The sequence below is a fragment of the Pteropus vampyrus genome, unplaced genomic scaffold (genome assembly GCF_000151845.1).
Source record: "Pteropus vampyrus isolate Shadow unplaced genomic scaffold, Pvam_2.0 Scaffold20, whole genome shotgun sequence".
NCBI classification, from domain to species: domain Eukaryota; kingdom Metazoa; phylum Chordata; class Mammalia; order Chiroptera; family Pteropodidae; genus Pteropus; species Pteropus vampyrus.
In genome coordinates, this window is record NW_011888801.1 from 3,644,755 (window position 1) to 3,666,853 (window position 22,099).

The following is a 22,099-nucleotide window of genomic DNA, read 5'->3' on the forward strand; positions in this document are numbered from 1 at the left end:
AATCCTGGCTTTGCCACATACTAGCTTTGTGACCTTTCACAAGTTAGTTGACTACTCCGTATCTCTCTCTCTGTAAAATGTTTATGATAATACTAACACCTACTTTAGTAAGTTATTGTGAAAATTGTATGAGTTGATATAAGTAAAGCATTTCAAAGAGTTCCTGGCCCTTAGTAAGTGCTATGTACATGTTATTGTGTTGTTGCTCTTGCTTCTATCATTATTGTTGTCATTATGATTCTCTTCTGGTAGCAAGATGCCTTTACTGAGAGAAGTAGTTGTGAATGGGATTGGCTAAAGAGAAAGCGAAGGATCAGCCCCTGTCACGAGAGTAGATACTCTTCGGCAAAGCACCTAGTACTCTTCCAATCCTGCTTTGTGGGAGGCCATAGACACTTTTGGTAGACCATTTGTCACAAATGAAGCAGTTTTAAAAGGTCAAATGAGAAATGAGGAAACTAGATTTCTTAGGTACTTCCTATTTGATACTTCCACATTCAAAATCAGGTTCTAGGGTATTGGCCTTTCTTTCTCATCTATGAATTCACATCTAGGAGAAATGGAAAGTGGTTTGAAGACTTCCTTTGATTCTAGTAGGCCTTAGAGTTTTAGTTGTAGATTCAGGATAAGTGATTGGTTTTATGTAAATGCTTCAGAGGATCTGAAAAAAATTAGAGAAACCTATTCTAGAGGATAAAGGCAGAACAGGAGGGAACGATTAATCTCATGGACATTCAGTTCTCTAAGAACTTTTTTGGGGAATGACCAGAAACAAGCCAGGCCATATGCTGTCCATTTGCAATCCTCTGAGCTGTGGACTTTTTTTTTTTTTTTTTTTGACAGAACGAGGCCAATGCCTTTGCCTCATTTAAGATGGTTCTTAAGCTTGAAAAGGAATTGAAAGGTTAAGACATGCATGCAGAGTCAACATAGTTGATTTGATGAAAGTAGCCCTGACAAACACCAGGTCTCTTCCAATTGTCAGAAGCAGTCTGATGATGACACGTTCGAAGCTTCCCAGACTGGCTTGCATTTTGGTAAATATGAAAAATCAGGGAAGACATAGTTATGCTGTGGAAAGTTCTGAGATGGAGAGGTAACAAATTAATTGTTCAGCCTTAACTGAGACCTTTCACTCAAGTCATTAATCACAGTGCACAGTCTGGAGCCTTGCCCCCCAAGTTTGATTCTTTATGCTACTCTCCTTCTCCAGATGGAGGCTTATTCCAGGTGCTGACCATTTGCATTTTCCTCTAACTGGGCTGATTTATGAACCCAGATATATTTTCTGGTTTTTCCGAATCCTGTTCCATTGCTTTGTAATAAAGGGTCCATGTGATTTCTGGTGTTTTGCAGATCCTCAGTTTTAACATCCCTAATACCAAAGATTTTTTTTCAATTAGTCTATGGCCTGTCTTCTGTGATCTGGAGGATAGATACACTCTTCAGTGTTTTGAATATCAAAGGTAAGGCTTTAAAGGCTCTCCATTTTTTTTTTTCCCTTTTGGCTGGAGTTGAAGATGCAAAAGTCCTGTGTGGTGTTGTTCCTACATTCAGCATCTCAGTGCAAATTGCGGCTTGGGAAACCTTAGTGACAATAGACCATTACAGGTGTTGAAGTTATCTCCATTCCACTCCAAAACATGTGGTTTAATGTATAATATCAGCAGGCCTTCCACAATTGGACCAGGTCTCCAGTGACAGTGTAAGCCAATATTGAAGACTTGACAAGAGAATCTGAATGTCAGAGGAAGACACTGTAATACTGAGGCTGAACACACTGTTGCCGAGTTTTACCTGTTTGACTGAAAGTTAAACCTGATCTGAGCTGATAAGAAGCAACAGATCCCTTGGGAGTTTTCCCAAGTGGCAGAAGTGTGTCACAGGAAAGTAATTGGAAATTGATATTTGACATATCTCTGGGTTATCTTTTATTCCTGATAACACCAAAGGGTTTGGCCAAGAGTTTCTGGTGACTAATATGTGAAATCCTGAAATTCATTGTCGAAATACAATCTCTTCTTTGTTGAAAGAAAGCAGCTGCTTTCTGATCCTCTGCTTCCTAACTAGCACTTCAAGTGCAGAGGCCCACGGGCTTAATTTAGGTGAAACAAGTGGTGCATACTAGTCTTGCCTTTTGATAATTCTCCAAAACAAAATCATCACTGGCGATGGAGTATTGTCTTTAAAATTCAACTCAGTTTAATACTTGTTCAGAGCTTTCTATGTGCTTTATATTGTGTTGTGTACCATGGGACATACAAAATAAATATCAAACATGGCCTTTGCCCTTGAGGAACTTATAGGCACATAGGAAAGATGATGTGTTTATGAAACACATTTTACATGGCAAGATAAGATATCATGTATGTACCAAAGTGAGTGGAACCTGGAATAAGTACAACAGGAAAACATAAAAATGAGAAAAAAATAATGTGGAGCTGTCAGAGAAAGCTTTATGGATGAGGTGGGGACAAAGACACCAATATCCCATACCAAGAACTCTCCCTTAAAGAAATTGCAAGGAACATAGTATCAGGTTATCAAGAAATTATGGAGCCCTCTTTAAGTGAAAGTAAATTTGTTCAATATGAGAATGGATTAAGTTAGTTCAATAAATATTTATTGAGTACATGCTATGTGCCAATAACTGTATCTGATGAGGTATAGGATGAACAATCCATACAAAGAACACATGTGGGTAGTTCTCGATGCTACTTTCTCTTAACATAGATATTTAAAGTTATTGCTGATCTGTATGATTCCAAAACCTGTGATTTTTACCACTTAACCATTCTATCTCTGACAAAGACCTTCTAATGTTTCCTTCCGCATCACATATACTAAAATTGAAATGATACAGAGAAGATTAGCATGGCTCTTATGCAAGGATGACCTGCAAATTCTTGAAGTGTTCTACATTTTAAAAAAAAGTCCTCTTATCCAAGATATTTTTAGATTGAGGAGCTAGCTGAGTCATATGTCCAGTTTCATAAGTTACGTGCAGTATAAAGAGTAGCATACATGATGGTTGTAAAAGGAAGGAACACTAAATTATCATTGAACGTAGTCTCAAATTATTGTGTTAGGGAATATTTGGAATAGCATTTGAAAAATCAAACCAGATCCAAACTTGGGGCCATAAGCAGAGCTCAGGCTTTCTAAAGATCACATTTTCTTGGCATTTCCATTATTGCCCTTGACAGCTATTTTGGAAACCCAATTAAAAGAGTCTTCCATCATTAGAGTTTGAGACAGTCTTGCTCTGGGCTCTTTGGCACCTGTCAAGTTTGAAATGGGCATAATTCATATATACTGGTTAAAGGACTAAAGTTATATTTATATTCTTTTTTGCAAAATGAAGAAATCCGCTATTTGTTCATTTCTTAAGGTATAGTTGTAAGTGGGTAATTGCAAATTGGTCTAGAAAGAAAAGAAGTGAGGATGATAATGATGGTGGCAGTGATGGTTTTCATAGACATGGTAGTCATTATTCCAAATATCTACATGATTTTTGAATAATATAACCACAGAACACTACTAAACCCTGGAAAGAATCTAAGATATCAAACATTGAGGCACAGAGGTGTCAGAGTTGATTTAGCTAAGCAATACCAGAAGAGGACTAGAAAATCTCCTTTTCTAGCTAGCAATCATTCTCATACCACAATGAGACCCCTGCCTAGTAACCTCGGCATTTCTGCCACCCATATGACTGCTTTTTGAAGCTAATTTAGGTATCAAATTTAAATAGAATTCTGAGAAAACTTTTTTTTTTTTCATCTGGAAGGACTGATGGAAGGAAAAGCTAGAAGAAATTTGAAATCACTCTTGATTCCTGCCATTTTCCTTGGTATTCAATCACTCTCTTCATCTGAAATGTTCATTTTGGCCTCCATGGGTAGACATACACATGTGCTCAATCACTCATCTGTATGTATGTGTATATATTGATATACATTCTTCTTCATCATCTGTAGGCGTTTACAAATAATGGCATGTGTGTGTTTTATCATTTCGTTTTTAAAATGAAAATGACAACTTCAAAATTTCTTTCTACAATAAAGAAATTTTTCTATAGTAAAGAAATTCTAGCATGTAAGCCAGGATCATCTTTGGGTCACAAAATTCCACAGAAAAGTTAGCATGGGGAGGGTATAAGCAGTGGTTTTTTGTTCTTTCATCCTGGGGCAGATGGGCAAGATTTGTAACAAAGAAGTTGTTAGTGGAGAACTAGTGAAATAAAGATTCAAATGAGAAGGCTAATGCAAGGTTGAGAGTAAAAAACAAACAAACAAAAATGACAGGACACAGAAAAGACAAGAGGAGATATGAATACCCTCCATCCCTCCTCAAGCCTCTTTCTCCTCTGCGAGGTCATTACTTGGCTGGAGGTGGGGTTGAGAGTATAAAGGGGGCTTGGTCTTTTGAGCTGAAAATTTTATTTCTGATGAAACTATCTTCTTGAATAGAGCCAAGGGGATTTTGGATTTTGTAGAGCTACAGGAATCAGAGTGGAGCTCAGAAAAGAGGAGACAGACCATTCAGGACATGATCCAGTTTATGGGTTTAAGGGTGAGAAAGTACAAGGTTTCCCTAAACCAAGGGGGTAAAGTCATCAAAGTCAAAAGATGGCCTACGGTTCACCTACTAAGCTACAAGTCTATAGGTGCATCTACCTAGCAGGGTGGCTTTTTCTAATTCATCCGAAGCATTATAGAGAACAGTGTAGCCCCCAGATATGAGAATTTCAAGCTTCTTCTAGGTTGTCCAGGCCTATTCATGTACCTAGGACAGAAAGCAGAGATTCAGAGTGGAAGTTTCTGAGAAAAGCACACTTACTGTGCTTTCTCTTGATTAGCTAAGCATAGACAGTGAGGAAACCCAGTGGCTCATGGATCAGACTAGCTACAGAGGCCACCTTCTCCAGTGGGCAGGGTAAATATGAAAGGGAAGTGACCAAAGGGTCCTTGATTTCACACTCTTGAGAAGGGAGTCACGAAGGCTAGGCTTGGAGACCCAAATTTCCAGATTTTTTCCACCTCCTATCTCCCTTTAGGAAGGCCACAAGCAATCCTGGCCTTTAGTGATTCTTTCTTTTCCTGCCTGTAAATGCTGAATCATAACTATTGTGAAGATCCTTGTGCTCAATGCCATGGGGCTGCGAAGCCTCTGGAAGAACCTGTTGACTTTGAGGAGCTTAGACATCATTGTGAGAATAAGAGACAAACATAAGCATGCTAACTAGAGTGTGTACAAAGCCTGTTTGACAATACCTAGAGGACCTTGAAAAATTGGAGACTGCCATCACATATGGAGGGGTCCTTCCAACCTCACCTTAGTGGCTGTTTCTTTTTACTAAAGAGTGAAAACAGTAAATGGCCTAAAGCAAACTAAAAGCAAATCCCTCGACTTTATTAATTTCATGACTGCAGTACTTGGTCGTAGTATTAGTAAAGGCCATAGGAGAAACGCCAGAATTGAAGCAACTGAATGTTCATTCACCTGTTTTAAGTTATTTCAGAAAAAGCATGATTTATAAAAGAATGCAGAATCATAATTGTCAGCCAAGATGTCATTTCAACTTTAGGATGTCCAGAAACAAAGGGATATCATATCCTTTGTTCTTAGAGCATCACAAATGCCAAATTATGCATGGGGTTCCCTCTCGGCATTGAGTGCTTGTGAGCCTAGAGGCATCCGAACACTGATTTTAGAAAGATGTTGCCTCTGGTGGTGTTCTCACCTGAATACCTCCCTGGAGCTATGGGAGGAAGCATGGCCTATCTAACTGCTCTGCATTCTGATAGCGCAGGAGACAGCAAGAGGGATGGCAGTCTTAGAAATGGTTGGAGGCTTGGGATAAACTGTCTTCAGCCTTCATCTAGGGAGCTTGACAAGAGTACTATTAACATGCTAGAGAAATAGTTCATAACTTTTGGTTTTGTCTGCACATCAACATATGCCAACAGATGCTCAGTTCAAAACATAAATATTCAATTAATATAATATCAGGCATCTGGAACATAGAACAATGGAATTTGGGGGATTGAGTAGGACTTAAGTGACATTCATTCTAACCACAGCTGTCTGGATGCACATAGTAGGCACTGAAAATATTCGCTGATTAGATTTTCTTTGATTTGAATAACTCATGTGCTTGGTTTTGAGCCCAGATGTGTGGCATCCAGCCAGAGTTGTGTGCTATGCATCCTGTCATCAACCTCACCACCACAGAGATCTTTGGCAAGGGGCAACATTCCTCCTGTTCCCATAGTGAAGGCTCTTCTCACCTCTCTGTCCATACACCCTGGCTCATGTGACTATCGACCACGGAACATATTGCAGGTAGCCCATGGAGCTGGCTAGTTGCAGAAACTATCCTCTACACTCTCATTTTCCCCAGTGTCATTGTGGTTCTATCTTATGACAGAGAACATTGGTGTCTCAGCCAACAGACACAACAGTGCTGGTGACAGGTACCTGAGCAGCCACTGGTCATTGCAAAAGTATTGAGAAAAGGCCTGTTAGTTCACATCATCAACCTGAAACTTGAGGAGGAAATATCAGAAGACCTGTAGTAAGGGAGGAAGAAGGTTAAAATGCAAATGGGAATATGAGACATTCATTAATTCCTCTGTGCTAGGGAACAATAAGAGGAGGTAGTTATAGGAAAGGGCACTTGCAGGTTACATTAGTGCTCATGGCATACACAACAGAGGGGAAAGGATGCCATGTGGTAGAGCGGTTACATAGTACTCAAGTTCACATTTCAGATCTGTCTTCTATTCCAGAATGTTTCTTTAAGCTCAGGCCTCAGTTTCCTGCTCTGTAAAATAAAGTGAATGTCCCAGGATATTTGCCCTTCAGTACTATCCTTCTTTGATACTTTGATCAAGAATTATGAGACTCTCATTTTCTCATGATTTGATGACCCCAAATACCTAGAACCAACTATTTTCACAGATAATCAAGTAGACTTCTAATATTCTAAGGACTCTAGGAGTGAAAAGTAGTGAAAGAGTATAGATTGTGCCATGTCTTGATCAAAAGACAGTAGCATTTGAAGGTCTATGAAAATCATTTTGGGTAAAAATAGAAAGATCTGTCATGGTTGGGAATAGAATGCTCATTCAAAATAAAACAGTAGCAAGTTTTACCTTTCCTCATGGATTATGTCCTTGGTTCAGTTATTTATCTCAGGACCAAGAGCATCTTGTTGCCTTTGGGTTGGTCTACACACTGCCTTGATTCACACAGTGTTGTTATGGCAGTCTTGTGTGAGTAGGTACCAGAAGACAGTGTGTAGACAGTGTTAAAGGTGTCTTCAGCCTATCCAAGAAACAGGGGCTGTCTGTGGGTATTTGAGAAACTAGAGATAGGATAATTCATCTGTAGTTGGGCCCAGCACATAGTGTAGGTAAAAATTATAATCCTGTGTGACTGACAAATTCACTATCTAGGTGGTTTCTCATCTCTTCAGACCCCATGGAGATAGGTCAAGTAGGTTATCTATATAAAGGCCCCTACGTATGAGGTCATTAGAAACTTCTCAATTATGTGTAACTTTCTGAGAGTTTTATAACAATTATTAATCAACTTGTTTAATCCCCACAATAATCCTGTGAGGTCAGTATTATAGCCCTATATGACAAGAGGAAACTGAGGTATAAGTATATTGATGGGGTTAGCTGTTTCTCACAGGACATTTTTAATAGATGCTGTAAAAGCTCCCACCTTGAAGCTCTACAGTATCCTCTCTATGGTTGAACTCGTTCTATAGGTTAAGGCATTCCTGAATTTTGACACTCCTTTTTAAAACACAGATAGCCCTGAGACAGAAATCATATCAAGCTTATTATCACTTAAACATTGACTGAATGATTTTTTAACAAACATTTTCATCTTACATACTCAAGCACAGAATACTAATATGTTAAAATTGGGGTAAATGAAGGGAGGCTGGAATAGATTTCGGTTTGGGGAGTTTGTTTGGAGCAACCATCCTGGTGGGGGTGTAATAATGAAGACCTCGGGACTCTAGCTCTGAATGAGGGCAGATCCTGAATAGGGAATAGTGGTGCAGGTCATGGAGCGAAGAAAGTGATGAAAACAAAATAATTCTTCATATTTTGGGTTCGGTTGGCTTATCTGTATTGGACCCACCCCTGGTGAATGGGGCAGGATCATTATGGATGGCATCAAACTCATTCACTATTGCTTGACAAGTACCTGGCTTTGGGCATTTGTTCATTTCACATGCTCTTATTCTGCTAACTACTTAAGGCAGAAAAATCATTCCCCTATTGGACTCGAATATATGCCTATTGAAACTGAAATCTTCATATTGAGCAAATGTACCAAAGAACACTCTATAAACTTAATGAGGGAGATGAAGAGATATGTGCCAGAAACCTAGAAAATTTAACATTGATGAGGTTATGCCTATTATATGTTTAGTTAAATTGTTGACACTGATAGGACGTGGCTGAGGAAATCTACCATCCATTTTCTCCTTGTATCAGTGATAATGGTTCCTTGGTGTGCTCTTCTCAGTTAACAAAAATATTCCCCAAAGTTAAATGCAGAGAAAGAAGTGACATAAGAAATACTTTTATTATCTCTGCTCTTCTGGGAGTTCCGTCCAGGAATGTTACTTAAAGCAGGGCTTCTCCTGACTGTCAAGTGAATTTGAAGGGAAGGACTCACCAGTTCAGAGGTGAAGTTCAAGCCTCCTAAGAGATGACGAGCCTCCTAACCCTTGTGCTTGCAGACTTGCCTCAGCAAATTCATAAAACACAATACTGCTCTAGTATTTCCGAAATACATCTTATCCTTTCACATTTTCTGTCTTCTCAAAAACTGACAAAGGTTCTCCTTTGCCTAGCGAATAAAATTTCAATTCCTTTAAGTGCCATTTAAGGCAAAAATTTGATCATGGTTTTTGTAAACTGCCAAGTACTATATAAATATTAGTTACTCAAAAAGGAATCAAGGGTGGTGGAAAAAGTATTGAATTTGGAGTCAGAGCATCTTGGTTGGAATCTTGTGCTAGTTGGGTGACCTTGAACAGGCCACTTAAACTCTCTGAACCTCAGTTCCTTCATTTATAAAACAAGATTTTTGTGATAATTAAATTAATTGGAAGTGACATAAAATTAGCAAAGGGTGGACACTCAATACTTACTAATGAAGTCATGGTAACTGAAGGCAATTTAGCCTAGCACTTAAGACCACTGGCTATGGAGACGCAAGTTCCTTATCTTCCTGTGTCTCTTTTTCTTTACCTATAAAAGAGGATAAGATGGAAGAGGCAAATGAGTTAATACATATTAGGAGCTTTCAACAGTGCCTGGCCCATATTAATCCTCTTTAAGTATTAGGGCTCCGGCTGCTGCTGATGTTACTTTTGTTATCCAAGGACCTGACCAGGCCTTATCTTTAGAGCCTTATCTGGGTTTATGTCTTAAGCAGTAGAGAGCTCCTCTCCCAGGTCATGAAATCCTTAGGGGGTGGGGGGCGGGGACTGATTCTTACCTTTAACTTTCATGGGCTTTATTTACTCAATGCCTGAAAAATACCCAATCATTTGTGTTGTTAAATAAATGTTCGAATACATGCCTGATACTTCTATTCAGCATTATACTGAAGGTTTTAGCCAGCGCAGTAAGGCAAGAAAAGAAAGAAAGAATGAACAAACAAACAAACGGACAAACAAAAGAAAGAGAGAAAGAAAGAAAGAGAGAAAGGAAGAAAGAAAGGGCATCCAGATTGCAAAGGAAGAAGAAAAACTGACTTTATTTGCAGATGAAATGATCATCTATGTAGAAAACACAATGAAATCTACATAAAACTAATAGAAGTAATAAGTAAATTTAGCAGGTTGCAGGATATAGGATCAAAATACAAATCATTTTTTTTAGTTCCTTATCTTCAATATAGCTGCAACTAGACCAGTTTAACTGGAACATAAGATGAGTGAGTGGTAGTGATGGTGGATAAAATGAGAAAGACAGTTTTAAACTCAGTTTGATGACATGACTTAGTAACATGAGCACTTTTGCTCACTCTTTCCCTCCTTTGCTCCCCTCTTCTCCTGTCCTTTCTTCCTTTTTTTCTTCCTTCCTTCCTTTTCTCCTTCCTTCCTTCCTTCCTTCCTTCCTTCTTTCCTTCCTTCCTCTTTCCACCACCTTCCCCTTTCTTATTGGTTTGTTGACATAAAAAACTTTTCTCCATGAAAGTAGGTAGAATTTTATTTCTTAAAAACTGTTGTTGTTGTTGTTGTTGTTGTTATTATTATTATTATTGTTATTATTAGGTTAAGTAAATACAACGACCAAGCTAAGGATGTTGCTTTAGCTTACAGTGAACATTCTATGAAAGGAGTTCCCAAAGACAGGCAGTGTGATATCAGCACACAGACACTAGAACTTTGGGTGTCCGGATTCAAGTTCTGACTTTCTCTTAACTAGCTCTATGACTTTGGGAAGCATGTCACCTTTTTGAGGCTCAGTTTGCTTTGTCTTAAAAAATGGAATAATGGTAACATGACCTCCTTCTTTACAGGGCTGTGGAGACCTCATTTCAACAACACTTTTTGAGTTCTTAGGAACTAGACCAGGCCATGGAGATGGATACTCTTTCCCTTTAGTGAAGATATGTGTGGAAATAACTTCAATGTCATAAGACAGGCTATTAGAATAGTATAAACAAAGATGGGGCAGAGGAGGGGTAGCGGTGGTACAAAAAAGGGGTTAATTAGCTCTGCTTGTGTGATAGGGGACAATTTCACTGTGTTGGTATCCAACCCAACTTTAAAGTTTAAGTGGAATTTTTGACAGAGAAAGGGGTAACTTTAATAATATCTTACATCTGTGTAGCACTTTACCACTTTGCTTGGCATAAATTAGTGATCTAAAAACTATAATTTTTAGCTATAAGGGATTATTATTGTAGGGTGGTTGTTATTAGTTTAAGCTGCTATTTTGATAAGGCTTGGGAAATTTTGACCCCAAATTACAGCAACTTAGCAAAATTTGTTTATACAAAAATTTCCAAGTAGTTTTCCATGTTGGAGGAACCAAGAACCTTAAGAACTTGGCTTCTACTAGGGCAAAGACAAAAGTGGGGTGACAATTATTAGGAGAAGAAAATTGGGTAGAAGAAAAAGGACATTATGTCTTTGCAAAAGATGTCTCATTGTATAATTATGACACAACTAGCTAAGTAAAAATGTAAAACTATGAAAACCTGGACATTTAAATGCTAGTCTAACATGAAGCCAGAGAACTCAATCTTATGAAATTTTGCAACCTGGGAATTTTCCCTTATAATTCTGATAAGCATGTGGCACTTCTCTTGGCAGAGAATTGCACTCACAACTCTGGCTTAAACTACTGTGTTCCACAGATCCATGCCTTTGTCCAACCCATTATCTATAGGATGTTGAATGTTTGATTGATGATGTATTGAAGGTTGTTTGGAAATATAGAAAAAAAAGTATTTTGGCATTTGCAGAAGAGTGAGAAATGGAGCCAAGAATATACCTATAATTTAGGGTAAAGAGCAATAATGAAGTCTCATAAAAATAAATAACCATGATGTTAAATAGACTGCAGATCATTTGCACCTTGAAGCTTTTCTTAGATTTTATGCCAGTTAAAAAAAAGTGATAATAGACCTTGTACTTTATGCCAGAAGAATTGCTAGTACACAAGATTTTGTTTTAGTGTAATCAAAGAGACCCTCCCTGCTAAAATTATTTAAAGGGGGAAAAACAAAATCCATATCCAGTGATAAAGAGCAACCAGCCCAGGTTTGGAAAAGGCTTTCATCTACTCTGCCTGGGGTCATACTATTTTATGCTGCTCTTGACTTTATTTCAAAGCTAATGTTGCTATCTAAAAAACCTAACAGCTGTAATTATTTTAGTTTTATTCACTGAGAAGTCTTTTCCAGTCATGTTACAGAAATGGATTCTAGTGTTTGCAAATGACCTTTCATCCTGTCCTTTAAAGAAAATAGCATGTATGTTAGAAAAAGCACTGAATGAGGAGTTTGGATGATGAGAGTTCTAAAACTTGGATCTGCCAGTGCCTGAGCTTTTAGATTTTAGGTAAGTCAAGTCATAGATTTTATCCTGTTTTTCCTCTGTAAAATGGGAACTGTCATCCTCAGCCAGCTATTTTGTAGGACAGTATCAGATGTGATGCTGGACATTGACGTGCCATGAAAATGCAAGATGGTGGTTGCCTTCCTCTCCTTTGTATTGGGCCTCCGTGTCAAAAAATGAGAGGATTCTCCTTAGGTACTTTACAGGAAGCCATTGGTGCTTTTCGCAAAATATTGGTTTAGTATTACGTGTTGGGGTACAATACTACTTTATTATTTTTCTCACAACTGCCCCTGTAAATCTCTGCATCTGAATAAAATCTGTCAGTATCCAGAGCTTGTTGCTTACTCTTAGATAATGATAAGCCCTCTGTTTACTGAGACTCAAAACAGTCTTGGTTCAGTTATAAATATAAAAAGTCTAGGGTAAGAATAAAAACTCTGAAATTTATCAACAGGTAACGCATCTTCTGTGGCTGTGTAACATCTTCCTTTATTCTTTTATACTTACTTTGTTCCCACACACCAGGTGAGTTGGGTGGGGAGAGGGAAGAGAAGTAAGGGGCAGGATCATACTTGCTTGGAGGGTACCCACCTGGCTCTGGGTTGCTCTTCCAGTGGCAGATGTTTGGCCATTCTCTTCACAGGCCCTTTCATAAACAACTGGGGTCCTCTCACTTGCAGTTCTCTTTGATGACAATAAATCTATCTCCTGAGGCTGTTCACTGTGATTCCTCCTTCAAATCTTGGACATCTGGAGATTTCTCTTTTCTGGGATCTCCTTACCTCCAACAAGGTATAATCCAAGACAACCCCAGGGTGCTTTGTTCTCACTTGGTCCTGACCTCCTCCATAGAAATACAGGTCTTTGACTTACTAATAGTGATGTAGTTACATCCTTGAATCAGGACTTTTTTATTGAGGCACCTAGCAAGCAGCTTCAGGATAATCTTTCTTTTACTTGTTAAATTTTTTAGACATAAGTCATAAATCTGTTCACTCTGACTCTGAAAATGCAGAGGGCATATACCAAGCTATCCAAGTGGGCCATCAAACTCCTTACTTGCTTGAGATGAGGGAAGTACCCCGAACCCTTCTGCATAGTGGGTAAAGCATTGCAGGCAAATGTAAATATTCTCCTAAAAGAAATCCCCATTTTGGAAAGCCCCTTTCTAGATACAACTTAGAGTCTTTTTTTTTTTTTTTTGATAAATGAGCAAATATAGTTCCTGGTGATGCTTCCACTGGGTTTAGCCAAGTATGTTCACGCATTCCTTCGGTGTTTCCCTAAATAAAGAGTTTAATTCCTTACTAATAGAAATAGGCTCATTTTCAGATAAATATCTATTTTGGAAAAAATAGCCAGCACTGGCCATGTGTGGGAGGTGGAGGGGGAGAACCACTAATAAACTTTTTGCCCTACTTATAATACACAGCAAGACAAAATGAAATACAAACCACTAGAATAGAGGTTTGAAGTATCCTGGTAATTGGTTTAGACTTTGAAAGTTTAGTTTCGATGAGGTGAAAAGGTGAAGACATTTTGCCTTATTCTCACCTAGACCAGATTTTGTTCTTCCTACTTTTTTTTTTTTTTAAATCATAGCCATTAGTTATATAGATTTGCAGTTATTCTAAATATTTCTACCTTTGAGCAGACCCAACTGGTCAGTTCTCAGATAGACATTTTTTTTTCTGCATGCAATCCATTTTCAAATGTAGATCATAACTTCCCAGATGTGTTTCTGAATAAAATCTTATTCCATCTGTTATTTCATTGTGTCTTGATAAGATGATTGGCTTCATGGTTCTTTTTTGTTTTAACATTGCAAGTATTTATGCTGAGTAGCATCTAATCCCTGCTAGTATGAACTGTTCCAGTTTGTCTGCAATGGCCCTGGTTTTAGCACTGAAAGTCCCGCATCCTGGTATTCCTGTCCTTGGGATACAAAAAGTCTTGGTTTTAGGTGATGGTGCCAAAGGTTGGGGGGGGGAGTATAAAATCCTCATGGTAGCCCACATGCAGATGCTGAAAGCAATGCCATTTGTAGTGTCAAATAGTTGCTGTCACCCCATTTTTGTTAAGAACCATGATTTGAAATTCATACTAATGAATCATCCATTACTGTTTCATTCCGACTGATACAACTCAAGTGCATTGTAATTATAAGTGCTAACTGTCCATCTGTGTTTAACTTTGTGAATTAATCCTTGAGCTTTTTATTAAGATAGTGCTAGTTTAATTTTTACACTTTGAATATTGTGACTGTACTTCTAAGAATTCAGATAATGAAAACGGGAATGATTATAATACCAATGCCAGCATGATCTAGACATCCTAGAAAAAGAATGTTCAATGACTGTTATTTTAATGACAGATAGAAGGACTCATACAACTGGATTGGGGAGATAAATAATTAAGAGAGCATCTTGTACATTATGTAGGAAATAATTTTTAAAAACTAAAAAAAAAATGGAATTTGGAACTAGACATGGTGAAGTAGGAGATGTGGAAGCACACAGGGAGATTGAATCTCACAGTTGTGGGATGAGACATAGAAGTACTTCTAAATCAGTTAAAAGTTTTTCTGTCTCTTAAGAAAATAACAACACAGTTGAAAATAGTGCTCATCTTGGGCATACCACATAAACAAGCAGCATGGTTCCCTTGATTGCTCTACAAAACTGGTTAAAGTTTTATTTCCTGATTCATAGGTTGCAGTTAAAATGTCATATGGATGAACTCAAGAAGAAATATGAGGTAACATGTTTTGGCCCCATACATAGTAGAGCTAATTTTGTCAGATCTGACCAACAACCATGCATTTGGTAGTATATCAAGTGACCCTTCGGATCACAGCAATAAGATAATGTTCCCTCTGGTATTTTAGTATTTGGACTTGAAAAACAGTTTTAAAAGATTTTCTTGATTCTATGAAGATTTTAATGAAAATCCTGAAAACATAATAGATTGTTGATATATTATGTAAATACAAGCTATACTTGGCTCATCTATCTGCATATTGGCAGACAGTGCAAATGTAAATATTGGCAAACTCCGTTTAGTGTTAAAAATTCCTACCAAATAAAATGAAATAATCTTAACTGCTAAATACCCTGAACACCTTGTCTACAACACTCCTAAAAAGGAGTATGATTCGTTTACCTGCGATTTCAAAGCTTTTATAATGAAAGTTTTTGGTCACTTCTAGCTTCTTCAAAACAGGCAGAAACACTTGCGATTTTTTACTTCATAAAATGGAAGGAGACAACCTTTTTAGATATGTGCTTACACAATGGCTATCATTATTGCCAACCATAGAAAAGATGTTAAAATGTTGTCCTGCTCTAAATCATATTTTCAAAGTGTAGGAGAAGGAGAATGTTCTCTAATTTGGAATACACCGTGGATGAGAAATGAGAAAAGGGTTATAGTAAAACGAATTTATATGCTGTTTTTCCCAAACACTTTGATGATCTATGAAGGGGCTACAGGGAGCCTAGAAAAAATTTATACCTGAGTTGTTTGATGTTGTGTGTAGGATATGACAAAAACTCATACGGAAGGGGGAAAAAAGATTTTTTTTTTTTTTTTTTGGAAATAAAGCAGCTACTGAATTAAAAAAAAATGTCACTAGAAAACAGCCGAGTTAGAGAGGTCTTTCTCAGTTTCTTTACTGAAACTGTAACTTACTTGGAATCCAATTGATTTCATAAGTTGAGAAAAGTTTTGAATTTACAAGTATGAAATACCTCTGTGCTTTAGAACCATTTCGCTGAGTAAAAGTTTAACTTATGATGACATCCAATCTGCTTCATGGTGTTTTAAAAACGATGGACGTGTGGGATATAGACAGTCTCTGTATGAATTTATAGATGCAAAGGACCTGATTGACAGACTGCTAGTCTCTCAAAATGAGCATATAGATACAAAGTGGAGGAACATTTCTGGAGAGCTGGAAACAAATTCCTGCAAGTTTAAAATCTTGCTCTTGCTATTAAGTAAACTCCAAAGTGTCCCATGCGGAAATGCTTTTGTTGACAGGGTGTTTAGCTTGATGTCACCACACTGGACTGACACCAGAACAGTGCAGTGTGGGCTTGATAAGAGCATAGTCACAAGTCAAACAGAATTTTATGTTTGACTATATTCAGTTTTACCACAACATGAAGAAAAACAAGAGTGTCCTAAAGGCATCAGGCAGTTCAGAGGAGCATTATTGGGAAAGGAAACAGAAAGAGTAAAAATATCCTATCATATCATGGAAGAGAAATATGACATTGTTATTTTTTATTGACTTTAAGTAATATCCGTTTCTAAAAAAGTCTTATATTTAAAAAGTCTTATATTTAAAAAGTCTTATATTTGTATATTTTAAGAATACATAATAATATAGCCTACGACATTTAAATATCCAATAAGAAGTTTTAAAAAGAGTTAAAAATTGCTATATCAGAGACTAGAAACATTATAAAAATATTGTTATATTTTGATCACACATATTATCTGTTTAATTAGTTCTATTAATTGCTATTAATTGCTACTTTAACTAATTCAATTTTCATTTAAATAGTAGAATTTATGTAACCGAAAGGTAAATAATATAGAGCAATTTGTAATTTCAAATAAAAACAATTTTTTTCATATTTTTAAACTAATTACATATGTATATAAGTAATTATATATTATTTGGGGTAAATTGGGTCTGGTAAGGATGCTGGGTTGGCTTTCTAAGAAGCTGGTTACTCTATTTGCCACCAGCGTGCTTTTCATGAGCCTGTCTTGTTTTAAGGCAGGAAAGCAAATCTAATGTTTATTAATTGCCTCTTACCTGTTACAAGTAATCTCTCACATTGACCACTGACTGTAAAAGAAGTTGCCTTTGTGTTCTTACTAATTCCACATAAGAGTGGAGCCAAGGATTCTCAAACCATTTGTATGTCATTTCGGAATCTTTTTATGTCATTTATTTCTGGTAGGTTATCTTCACTTTTTTGCTTGTGCTAATTGAAAAAGAGAAAAATGTTAGATTTTCAGTTTTCTAATAGAAAACCAAAGTAGAGTTGACAACTGTCCAAATGTATCACTAATATAATGTTCATTACTACCTGCAACTTCTTTTAATCTGTTCCGAGTAGTTAGAAAATACACCTTTTATTTCATCATTGTACCCCTCACTCACCCTCTCTCAATAACCCCTAAGGATCCTCTGCTCAATTCTTCTTTCTGGTGTTGTAAGCCCTCATGATGTGTTCCTTCCTTATTGCCGACACCTTCTCACATGGGAATCCATACTCTGCTTCTCCATCCTCACGTTCTATGTCACCATGCTTAGGACAGAGTATCTCTCTCCTCTAGCTCTTCAATCCTGTCTTACTCCTTGCTTATACTTCAAGGCTCCGTGAAAATCCCTTCTACTCCCTAGACTGTTTTCTAGCTATGCGCTTAGCTGTCTCACATGCCTTTCTATTCAGCTACCATCTTGTAGTCTCCCGTGAAGTTGTATACACTTTCTCCTCAGACGGACTATGAGGTAGAGATCATGCCTTGTTCTTCTCTTGTATCTGCAAGAAATACCTAGAGCAAGTCTAGGCAGATTGTAATTGTTCAAGAAAGATGATTGATTGTTATACAAAAATTTTGCTTCTTGCAAAACATGATGTGGGAGTCGGCATCTAATAATAATATCTCTTCTCATGGAAACATTGTAATGTTTAATACAATATGAAAGCATGAGGTCTTGTTGAGATAAATAGGGGAGGGAAGAAAAAGTAATCATAACCCTGAGTCCTGGGTTCAGGTTTTAGCTTGTGCCTTCCTACTTCTGCGTAGGGACTCTACACTTTGCAAAATACATGCACATGTACATGTACACACACAAGGATGAGGGTTTGGCCTTGACATACATTTTTAATTTGATGCCAGTACTTTTTTAATAGCCTGGTCTAAAGTTGGGAAAATAGCCACTCAGTGTCTAGTTGAATTATGAGTTGAGAATGAATTTCACAACAAACCTCAATGATTTTCCACCAACTACACTAACCCAAAGACTATTTCTAATCACTTGGTGGTCATCGTATTGCAAAAGAAGCAGAACACAGACATGCTGTCTGTTTCTCTTAAATTTATGAAAACCCGCTGAAAGGGAATGTAGAAAGTAAATGATCCATGGTAAAGCATTGTGAATGAAGAGAGAGGTGCTGTGGTTAGCTGGGTTTCTCGATCCCTCAGATTCTCGAAGCCAAAAGAAAATTTATCCTCTTCCACTGAGATATAAACTAAATGCTTTTGGTCATTAATCTGCAAAGTTGATGCCTGCCATGGTAATTCATCAAACATTTTTGTGGAGTGAGTCTAGTGGGGCCTCTGGGGCATCGCCTTTGAAATTCAAAGCACTGTTTTGTCCCTAGAGAACTGAGTGACTTTCTCCCCTCATTGCACATCTGGAAGGGAAGTTTCTGCTTCTACTCTTTCCTAGGCTGAGTCAGGGGCTGAAAGGAGCAGCCATCTTTATGAATCATGTGCTTGTACCATAGGGCTCTGAGTACTCTTTCCTGGGCCGTGAAGTGAGGAGAAAGAAATACTGCAGCCAACATACTGTTTATGAGGCATTGTTGTTTCATATTATAGTTCACCACAGAAAATGGACAATTGCTATTTGCAGTGATTTTTATATGGGTAAGAGTCACTGCATTAACCATTGTGAACCACAAGTAGAATCCATAAGCTACGAGTCTCAATTGTTTATAGATAAATCAGGGAATGATTCTGAAATTTTGAATTCCGATCTGAATTTACAACCACATGTCCTAGCTCAGAGACAAGTATATAATTTGATAAGAATGAGTGTTTCCTATGGAGAGAGTACCCAGTGGGTTCTGGGATGTCTTGTTTCTCCCGTAACTGTGTCTGGCAATGCTTTGTTCCTTAGCTGAATGTCTCCTCTGAACCTTTCAGTTCTCATTGATGTTTCAGTCCTAGTATCGACTTCTCAGGGAGGTCTCCTCAGACCACTCAATTTAAAGACTATGAACCTACTCACGAATCAGTCACTCTCCATCAGTGTGTCACTTTCTTTGTAACATTTTTTGATACCTGAATTAATTTATTTTCCTCCCTCCCTCTCTCCCTCTCCTCCTTCTCTTTCTTCTTTCTCTCTCTTCTCCTCCCGCCCTTTTCCCTCCCTCCCTCCTTCCTTCTCTTCCTTCTTTTTTATTTTCTTTTTTCCCATCCTATTCTCTTCATTATGATGTATCTATGGTGTGTGTTCAATAACTCCACACTACCTATGGAATGAATGGTTTCTTTTTTCTTTTGTGTTTGACTGAGAGTAGCATGCCATTTGCAGTAAATTTTACGAACTTTTCATATTTTTTAAAAACATGCTTGGATCAATGTATTTTAATTATAATTTATTCTTATACATTTATCTATTAACCAACATAATCATTCATTTATTCAACTGGTATTTGTTAGGTATATACTATATGACAGATACCTTGGCAAGATATTACAGATGGCAGAGAAGTTTCAGCCATCTGAATGATGGCATTAAGTGGAAAGATACACATTTGAAACAAACTTTTGTACTTTATGTCAAATGTTATATCCAGACCTGTCTAATTTCTAATTTTCTTTTCCTAACCAAATCAATTTCTTACTGCTCTAACCACGTACTCTCCAGTAAGGCTCTCTCTTTGTTATCTTATAGTTATGATTCATTTTGCTCATATTATTACTTTATTCTAGAACTCTCTTTCATTTACTGTTTTCCTGTTCATATTCTGTGTGTCCTTTGAGGCCAGTTCAGGGCTTTCCTCCTCACTAAGAGTTCTATAACCCCAACAGCTCTCATTGCTCCCTGAGTTTTTCCTTTAGCATATAGAGTTTGGGCCTTCTAAAACTGAGAGCTTTCTACTGATGATCATTTTGTTTGGATCTCTATTTGTTTTATGTTTGTTAATATTGAAAACCCAAGTCAATTCTAACTTCTCTGAGACGGCAAACAAGTTTTATAATTCTTCTAGGTCTCTGCCAGTATCATAGGTAGTGTGGGGGACATAGTAGCAGTCAATAAATTCTTACTGATTGATTGGTGTCGAAATTGGGTTGTCAGTTCCAGACAGGGTGCTGAATGAGATCAGGTCTGGTAAAAGACTCTTCAACATTCAGCCTCCCTGTAGATCAAGTACAGGCCAAGCTTACGGTGAAAGGTGGTGAAAGGCAAAATTCCAATAGCAAGAGTATTATTAATCTACTTAAGCCATTAAGTGTTGTCCAGTATTAGATTGGACCGGAAATCCTGGTTTTCAACTCTTTCCTATTTGAATGCCCAAGAGGCTGTCAGCAAGTAGGAGGAAATGCAGAATTGGCTTTTAGTTGCCTGAGGAGAGGAGCTTAAATTCCTAGATTTATGGCTCTGCTTTACCTGAAACTCTTATTTTGCTTTTACTTTTATGTAGCAATTGAGTGTACTGTGTTACAGTTGGTGCTTCTTAAGGAGTCTAAGGGAGCTCTAAAAACAAGTACCAACCAATTTATATAGTAATATTCATAGGGGTCTATACTGAACATCTCATTACATGAGTGTATCCTAGAAGCCTCCAAAAGGTATGATACTTTCAGAAGGGGTTTTAGAGTGAAGAAGGTAGAATTTGTAAGTGTGAATGATCTGTTTATAATCTCTGAACTCAATTATTCTAGCTTTACAAATTCTAGTAGAGAAAGAGGTAGATGTAACTTAAAAGAGCAGGCTTATGTCCTGAATCTACTAACATACCATCTTGCGGAGTGCATGTTGCTTTTTCTCTTTGTCCTAGTTTCTTTCCTCTTTCTAAAATAAATGAATAGGTTGAACTTTATGTCTTCAGAAACACCTACTACCTCTATATTCCAAAGCATTCATCATTATTCAGGCGATAAAAGTGAACTTGGATATCAAAAGATAACTTAGGCCCAGAATAAATTTTATCCTCACTGTCATTAAGCATGCTCTACACTTCTAGGAAGGTCCCATGGTCTTCTCTCGTGAGCTTCCTGATCTCATTCATGTCCTACCTTACCTTCATTCACTAAAGTAAACTCTCTCCATGGTACTCGTATCCTTCTCTGTTCATTTGCCTTTTATTAAAATTGTTATTTAATGTGTTCACATTAGTTGACTTTTAGCTATCATTAGGCAGGAACTGTGCCTCATATTTTTTAATATCTTCATCATGCCCACAGTAAGTGATCAATAAACACTTGCTACTGATGATGCACCTTAACTGACTCATGTTGTCTCTGGCGAATTTTATTCCAACAAGTATGCAACAAAAGAACATAAAATCTAGAAGGACTTTGGATACTTGATTTAAAATCTAAAATGAGAACATTCTTTCAGTTTGGTCAATAACATGAAAATTATTTTGAATGATTTTATCAATTTGCTATCTCTGCCTATTATTAAAACAAGTATTTGTTTATATGTTTATCTCCTCTAAACTCAACAAGTATAGGGCCTTATTAAGGATAGAGACTATATGTTATTCTCTTATATGTCCTCAGCCCTAATTGGTTACAAAGTGAGTGCTTCATACATATTTGTTGAAAGTATAAATGATTAAATTATTTTAATGCTAAAGCTAGGAATTCTGTTAAAGAAAATGTTCGGACTCTATGCCCCCAAAATTCCAAGTTGCTAATGCTGCTCACCCATTTTAAGGTAATACTTACTAATGGATCCTTATTATATACTGGGAAGATTGTTGGATTATATTAAGCATGTGATTACAGGGATTCATAAATCAATGCCTTAGGAATAGCTCTTCAGAGGGTGAAATGTAGTTTCTTCTCAGTTTTATTTGATAGCCTTGATCTTAGTGGAGGAACATGTTCTTAATACTTGCAAGTTGGCACAATTGTTTAATTATTATAATCTCACACCCCATACTTGATATTTGGGATATGTCCTAATTTGTCAAAAATGTTAAAATAAATCAAACTTCC

General features: G+C 37.3%; 1 protein-coding gene and 1 non-coding gene across 3 annotated transcripts in view; both read left to right on the forward strand.

Moving 5' to 3' along the window:
- The window catches only part of LRMDA (leucine rich melanocyte differentiation associated), a 999,992-nt gene that overhangs the window by 825,877 nt on the left and 152,016 nt on the right, over nt 1-22,099 (forward strand). The window lies entirely within an intron of this gene.
- LOC111736582 lies at nt 2,820-2,926 on the forward strand. Its single transcript, XR_002779210.1, has one exon. It is a non-coding gene; the product is annotated as a U6 spliceosomal RNA (small nuclear RNA).